Here is an 8,688-nt window from a genome sequence, read left to right on the forward strand (position 1 = left end):
TAAAATAATAATATATATGTAATAATACAGATGTTTCAATATAATATTAAGAAAAATAAAGCAAATGAAAAGTAATATCTCGTAGAAGCAACTTTGAATGTAATAATTTAAGTACAAAAGCATCCTAATAGAATTATACTTGTAACTGTTAAAACTAAAATTAATTTTAATTTAAAAAAATAAACAAAAAACAAAATAATAAATGCAATCACATGTTTGTGTGTATGGAAAGTAAAAAATGGACAAAGAAATGATTAATGGATTGGGTTCATCTTTTCACATTTATAGTATGAAAAAATGAAAAAAATCAACATTTGTGTGATGGAGTCTATAGTCAAAGCATGTAGGTTTGGTGTATTTTTTTTTTTTTCAATTTCGTAAAAACTAGTAACCTATAAATAAGACTTTGTATTGTAAGATGGGGTGAGGGAAGTTGACAAAAAAGAAAAATATTATGTAAGAGGTGTAAAAAAGTGTACGAGTTTAATAAAGAGAAAGTTCTTGTGTTTTGTGTCATTTTGTTATTTTATTCAGAAAACAATTTTAGCCCTCCTAAAATTACAATTCAAGTCCTTGCCAAATATCATGTTTAGTCTCTTTATTTTAACAAAGTGGTATCAGAGCCATATTACGAGAGTCAGTCTTCCGCCAAACAGACTCTATAAAAAATATCAGACGGTCTCAAACTTCCTTATCAATACCCTCAGCTCACCAAAACCAATTATTCAAGTTAGTGTATTCGAATGAAGGCGTTACTCGGATGTCAAGATGTCTGTGATATTGTTGAAAAAGGTTACGTAGCCCCAGGCAACGAGGCAGCGTTGACATAAGCAGAAAAAGATACTCTGCAGAAAAATGCAAAAGCGATCAAAAGGCGCTTACTCTCATCCATCAAGGTTTGGATGAATTAATGTTCGAGAAAGTAGCCAAAGCTACCACCGCCAAACAAGCGTGGGAAATCCTACGAGTTTCTCTTCAAGGGGAGGAGAAAGTTAAAAAAGTTTGCTTGCAAATGCTGTGAGGAGAATTTGAGACGATGAGGATGAAAGAGACGGAGGTCATTAGTGATTACTCATCCCGAGTAAATTCTGTCGTAAATCAGATGCGGCAGTATGGAGAAAAAATTGAAGAGTCCAGAATTGTTGAAAAAATTATGCGATCACTACTACCAAAATTTGATTACGTAGTGGTGGCTATGGAGGAGTCCAGAGACATCAGCGAAATGTTCGTTGATGAAGTTGTATGGTCATTACAAGCACGCGAGGAGCGGTTTGAGAAACGAAGAGAAGATTCCACAGGACAAGTCTTAGCAACGAAGATTGTGTTAAAAAATGGCGAAAGTAGCCAGTTCTGCAGAAGATGTGGAAGAGGTCGAGGAGGAAATGGTAGAGGACGAGGACGTGGCAGAAGTCAAGGCAGAAATGAAAACGGCAACAACAACAATGACAGAAGCACTCAATTCACCAAAGGCAGAGGAAGAGGCCGAGGACGCGGTCAAGGAAGAGGAAACTGGAGGCCGAATGAAGAACGCGACAAGTCCAATATTCAGTGTTATAATTGCTCCAAGTATGGTCACTATACGGTAGAATGTTGGAGTCCGCCTAAGGAGGTAGAGGAGACTGCCAATAATATTCAAGATGAGGAAGTAACTGGCACTGTGTTACTTACCCACGAAGGTGAAGAAAATCGCGAAAATAATATATGGTATCTTGACAATGCGGCAAGTAACCATATACGTGGTGACAAGAAGATGTTCGTGGAACTCTATGAATTCGTTTGCGGTAGTGTTGTATTTGGAGATTCCTCCAAGGTTCATATTACAGGCAAAGGAACAATTCTTATCCGGCTCAAAAATGGCGCTCACTAGTTTATTGATAATGTTTATTATGTTCCTAGCATGAAAAGCAATATTTTGAGTTTGGGACAGTTACTAGAGAAAAATTGTGAAGTTCACATGTGGACTGGAAACTACTCCTGTTGAATGAGAAAAATGAGTTGCTTGCACGAGTACCAATGGCAAAAAACAGAATGTTCACAATTAACATTCAGACGGACGTGGCCAAATGTTTGAAAGCTTGTGTACAAAGTCCTCCCTTGCTTTGGCATTTACGGTACGGGCATCTCAATTTTAGAGGACTGAAGCTGTTGGGACAGAAGCAAATGGTAAATGGATTGCCTCACATTGACCAGCCTCATCAACTGTGTCAAGGATGTCTTATTGGAAAACAATTCAGAACCAGTTTTCCAAAGGAGTCCATGTCAAGAGCAAAGGCACCACTTGAGCTAGTTCACACAGACGTGTGTGGACCGATCACTCCACAGTCCCTGGGAAAAAATAAATATTTCTACTTTTCATTGATGATTATAGTAGAAAAACTTGGGTGTATTTTTTGAAGGAAAAAACAGAAGTTTTTGAGACATTTAAAAAATTCAAAGTCCAAGTGGAGAAAGAAAGTGGTCATTTTATTAAGGCACTCAGATCAGACAGAGACGGTGAATACATGTCCATCTCTTTCAAGCAATTTTGTGAAGATCATAGAATCCGTCATTTCCTTTCAGTCCCCAGATCACCTCAGCAAAATAGCGTAGTCGAAAGAAAGAACAGAACAGTGCTCAACATGGTGAGGAGCATGTTAAAAAGCAAAAATTTACCGAAGGAGTTATGGACCGAATAAGTGGACTGTGCTGTCTACCTATTGAACAGATCGCCAACTGTCAGTGTTTGGGATCAAACTCCACAAGAAGCATGGTGCGGAATAAAACCCAGTATTTTCTCATTTGCGTGTTTTTGGCAGTGTTGCTCATGACCATATACCAGATGAAGAATGCAAGAAGCTAAATGATAAAAGCAACAAATATTTGTTTGTGGGCTATCCAGAACATTCCAAAGGGTACAAAATGTTCGATCCTTAGACTCATAAAATCATCATCAGTAAAGATGTCACCATTGATGAAGAAGCAGTTTGGGACTGGATCGGTGAAAAAGAAAACAGTTACAGTTTTTATCCTTTCATGGATGAAGACAATGATCAGGAAGAACCAGCCACAGTCGCAAGCACAACACTAGTAACCAGTTCGACATCAGCAAGCTCATCCAGTTCGAGTTTGTCCTCGAGTGATGAAAATAGTTCAGATGAACATCCGCCCGAAAAGCCTAAAAAAATCTCAATGATGAATTAATTCTTTATTGTCATTTTGTTAATGATGAACCAATAGATCCAGAAGAAGCAATGAAAGATGAAAAATGGAGAAAAGCCATGGAAGAGGAGATTCATTCGATCGAGAAAAATAAAACATGGGAGCTGACGTCACTTCCGGCCGATCAAAAACCCATTGGAGTTAAATGTGTGTTCAAAGCAAAGAAAGATGCAAACGGTGAAATTGTCCGACATAAAGCAAGATTGGTGACGAAAGGGTTCAGTCAACGACCCGAATTTGACTACAATGAAGTTTTTGCTCCTGTTGCCAGAATGGAGAGTATCAGACTGGTAATTTCTGTAGCTGCTCAACATGGGTGGAGAATCCATCAAATGGACGTAAAATCCGCATTTCTCAATAGATATCTGGAAGAGGAAATTTATATTCAGCAACCACTTGGGTATGTTGTGAAAGATCAAGAAAATAAAGTGCTAAAATTAAAAAAGGCACTTTACGGTCTCAAACAAGCACCACGAGCCTAGAACAGTCGCATTGACAAATATTTTCAAGAAAATGGTTTGTCAATTGCCCACATGAATATGCCCTGCATGCAAAGGTGAAAAATGGAGATATGTTACTTGTTTGTTTGTATGTGGATGATCTCATTTTTACAAGGAACAATCCTAAGATGTTTGAGGAGTTCAAGAAGACAACGACTCGTGAGTTCGAGATGACTGACATTGGTCTAATGTCATATTATCTTGGCATTGAAGTGAAGCAGAATGACGATGGAATTTTTATTTCTCAAAGTGGTTTTGCAAAGGAGATATGATAGGGGTATTTTACCCCTATCTTTTAGCGTGATTTGCGGGTTGATTTCGGACAAAATAAATAAGTTTAATTACAAAAATAAAGCATTTTGATAAAATAAAGAAATAAAAATAGATTTCGAACTTTCAGGTAATTTTCCGTATTTTTGATTAGTTTAGGAAATAAAAACATCAAGCTAACTCGGCTCACAAGATTTATATTTCAGGTACGAGAAAGAAGCAAAAATCATTCCATACGCGGGGCGTATAATCCTCTACGCGGGGTGTGAAACATGGTGTCAGTAATGATTGCCTTATCCACAGACGCCATGTGGAACTTACTCAGCATACGCGGGGCGTATGCCACTCTACGCGGGGCGTATGACACATGTCGGCAATAATTGGCCTAATCCTGAAAGTCAGACTGCATTGTCTCCCGGAGTCAACTCTCCATACGCGGGGCGTATCACCATATACGCGGGGCGTAAAAGGCAGTTCTTCAACATAAAAAGATCAGAGACTCATTTACGTGGGGCGTACCTCAGCTACGCATGACGTAAAAGTTCCAATTCAAGTAACAAAACTTCAGAGACTCAAACACGCGGGGCGTACTCCAGCTACGCAGGGCGTGTTTGAGACAACTAGACACGGAATTGGTCCACAGGCAGGAGATTTCTGACGGAATGGGCATTTACGCGGGGTGTAGTCCAATTTACGCGGGGCGTATCATGGGATTTCTGCACCAAATTATGTTGCTCCATACTTGTGCTGTGTGAAATTACAACATTGCCCTTGCTTGATGTCTATAAATAGATAGCTATTGAACATTACTAGAGACCAATTACATATTAGAGAGCTACACTATACTCTTTTCTTTCCTTGTAATTTAGATTCAGATTTTGTGGTTAAACTCTCCCCCTCGAGAGCTTGTTCGGTTGTTCCGGCGTTCCATCGAAGTTCCGTTCCACCATTCGTCACCAAGCTCAAGAGTTCCACCTCCACGACCTAGGAGACAGCTTTGAGTCCGGTTAACTAGTTCCAAGGGCGGATTCTCCCTTTTTACTTGCTAATTAGCTTGTACTCTTCCTATGTACTAGGCTTGGTTGTATTTCATCTAATCACTTTCCATATTTATAATTTATGATTTATAACCTCTATTTCCCTTTATGTGTTAATGTTTATTGCTTGTTTTGATATTGATAATTGATTATTGTATAGGAGAACGTGATTACCGCCGCCATTCGGGCTATCTTTAGGGAGTTATATAGGTGTTGCCTTACCAGAAGTGACAAACCGGAAACCGTAGGAATTGACAAGCCATGGAACTTACGGGCCCTAGTTTCTAATTCCCCCGCATTAGACACGCCTTGACTAGGAATCACGTAGTCTAAGTGCTTCACGGGTCGGTTCTACTACACTTGGTTGTCTTTGCAAGAGTAAACTATTATCCGTATACATTTAGAGTCATTGTTTGTCATAGCTATAACTTATCATATTCATCCCACTTCATAGAGTTTTAGCTACATGAATCTGTGTCGCCAATAGTGAGGAATAGTGTGTAGTTGTGTCTTACTTCACCCCAAAGTAATTACCGCTTAAATAACATACGAAATCGAGTCGTCTAATACTTGTAATTATAAATCCCGTGGATTCGATACCCGGTCTTAACCGGATTATTACTTTATACGACGGGGTACACTTGCCCCTAAGTAGTCGTTGCGTCTAGTAGAGTTAAAGCATTAGAAAGATCACATCCATATTAGTAGCACATTCATCGCAATACACATTTAAGTCGTCATTAGAAAAGCTCTACACACCTAGATCCTACGCCCATCAAGTTTTTGGCGCCGTTGCCGGGGATTTATAATTTCCTACAATATTAGACAAAAACGTTTCATTGTTAGTTTAAGTATTCTTTTTGTATAAATTGTTTATATATACTTTTGCTAACATTATTCTTTCTTGTTGATAATTCTTTTATACTTGTTTACTTTATGCACACCCGATCTAAAAGTGATTCTCTCGTACCTATTGATCTCGAAATTGAACGTACTCTTTGTAGGTTACGTAGAGAAAGAATGGCAAACCCCAACGCCGAAGTCAACCAACCCAACGGAAACCAAAGGTCGTAAGTGAACAACATTCGCGTGGGCAATGATACGCGTACGATGATAGAGATCCTTGCTCCACACCGTCCCCAGAATCGTAACCGCATTGTCGCTCCCACAATCCCGACCAACACATACGAGATCAAGACCGGCATGATCCAACTAATACAACAATGTGGTCAATTCGGGGGGGAACTCCATGAGAACCCCAATGAGCATTTGGATAAATTTCTTACGTGTGCCAATACCTCTCGGCAAAATGGTGTTCCCGTTGAGGCTGTGAGACTGAAATTGTTTCCTTTTTCATTGACAGGGCAGGCGTTGGAATGGCTTCACTCGTTGGAAGCGGGATCGATCACGTCATGGGAGGAGCTCGAAAAGGAGTTCCTTTCCTACTATTTTCCGCCATCTAAAACAGTCAAGTTGCGGACTGATATCACATCTTTTAGGCAATTGGAATGCGAGGCCCTTCATGCAGCTTGGGCTAGGTTCCGAAAATTGCTCTGAAATTGCCCCCACCATGACATCCCAAAGCATGATTTAGTAAGTACCTTTTACCATGGTTTAACCCCCACTAATCGTGCTACTGTTGATTCCGCTGCAGGTGGGGATCTATTTCGGAAATCAGCAAGTGAGGCCTATGAGCTCATTCACGAGCTCGCGAGAAAGAGTGTACAGTGGCAAGAAGATCGGCTTGCCGGGCCGTCGCGACACCAAACATTCGCTGTGGAGAAGGAGGCTCCGAAAAGCTCCATAGCTGAGATGAACAAGAAACTTGACTCGTTGATTGCCCAGCTAAGCCTCAACAAAAGTGCACAGGTCTTAATATGTAACCACTGTGGTGGTGACCACGATGGAATCAATTGCCAAGTCGGTAGCCCTTTCGCCGGCGACATCGAAAGTGTAAGTTATGTAGGAGGCAATCCAAGGTATAATCCTAATCCGAACTCCTACCACCACCATAATAATAATAACGGCGGATGGAGGCCTCGGTACCAACACCCGAACTTGTCATATGGCAATAATGATAATGTGTTGAGGCCCCCATCCGGCTTTGAGCGAGAACATCGGGAAAAAGGGTTAGGGCAAGTGCAAGCTATGTCCGGTAATCGGACTGCTCCACCCCCCGACAATGTACACGGCCAATCGGTCACGTCTTTGTTGAAAGATATTTTAACCCGTCTCTCCGATAGCGAAGTGTTTTGTAGGGATCTTAGCCGCCAAGTGGCCCACCTGAACCGCCAACAGCAGGAAAGGCCTCTAGGAACCCTCCCGGCAAACACTGAACAAAATCCGCGGGGTAAGAATCGGGAATCCGGACAGGTGATCACGCTCCTGAACAATGGAAGTTCCGACCCGTTAAGCTCCAACGCGGACATCTTGCAATGAGCCGCCATTTAAAGAAAGTCGAGCTACTTCGACTCAAAACGTAGCATAGGTTTGAATCCCTCGAACCACTTGTCTATATGTATTATAAACGTTATCCCTTTTCTTTATTTTTCATTATTGTTATTTTATTTTCACCTTCATTTTTTTGTTTCATTTTCTTCTATTTTCTTTTTATTCTCATAAAATCAAAAGAAAAACAAATCCCACCTTAATCCAAAAAAATCTTAAAACACGCGGGGCGTACAACCCATTGCGCCCCACGTAGTTGTGTGTCCACCCCTTTTACTTAATAAAAGGACACACTACGCAGGGCGTACCTAGCGGCGTGCCCTGCGTACATTTTACTCATTGATGCTCTCGTTCAATAAATTGCCACGTAGAGGACACGCGGGGCGTACCCAGGGGTACGCCGCGCGTATCCTCGGGGGGTTGTGAATCACAACTCCCCATGGAAACTCCCCATCTCTCAAACTTCCCATCACTCATCTTCCCTATACACCTTTTCACTTCCACACTCCACCTCCTCTTCCACCCAATCAAACTCCATCATTTCAAATTTAAATCTTTAACTTCCCTCCGTAATAAATTTTCATTAACTACCCCCTTAATTACAAATCAATAAAAATTAAAAAGAGTCATAAATAAAACATAAAAATCATAAAGTCCATTAAAAATCATTAAACACTCATAAATTCAAAAATAAATAAAAAATCAGAAAATTACCAAAAACCACAAAACTCCTTCATTCTCCGTCCTTCTACGCGGGGCGTAACCCTATTTACGCCCCGCGTCTTCGCCCTTTTTGTCATAAAAAAGGAGCAGGAGGTCCGTTACGTGGGGCGTAACCCCATTTGCGCCACGCGTACTTCACCATTCTTGCCCAAAATAAACATCAGGGGGAGGGATACGCGTGGCGTGGCCCCTTTACGCCCCACGTACCCCTCTGGGAATCCGAGCTTTGCTTGGATTCCCCACTTCTCCCCTATATATATCTCCTCTTTTTCCTTCTTCTTCCCTCACTATTATCTCAACTTTATCCCAACCTTCTCCCACCTTCTCTCAACCCTTCTCCATTCCTCACCATTGCCATGGCAAGAAAGAGAGCAGCCGTTAACACCCTCTTAGACCACCAAATGCAAGCCCGGCGAGCTCGCTCCACCCGCTCCACCCAAAACCAACGACCACCATCACCCAACCGGGAGGAAACACCCCCGCTTACCCGCCAACACCGGGCTCCTTTTCAC

Source organism: Euphorbia lathyris, chromosome 3 (genome assembly GCF_963576675.1).
Source record: "Euphorbia lathyris chromosome 3, ddEupLath1.1, whole genome shotgun sequence".
Classification (NCBI taxonomy): Eukaryota; Viridiplantae; Streptophyta; class Magnoliopsida; order Malpighiales; family Euphorbiaceae; genus Euphorbia; species Euphorbia lathyris.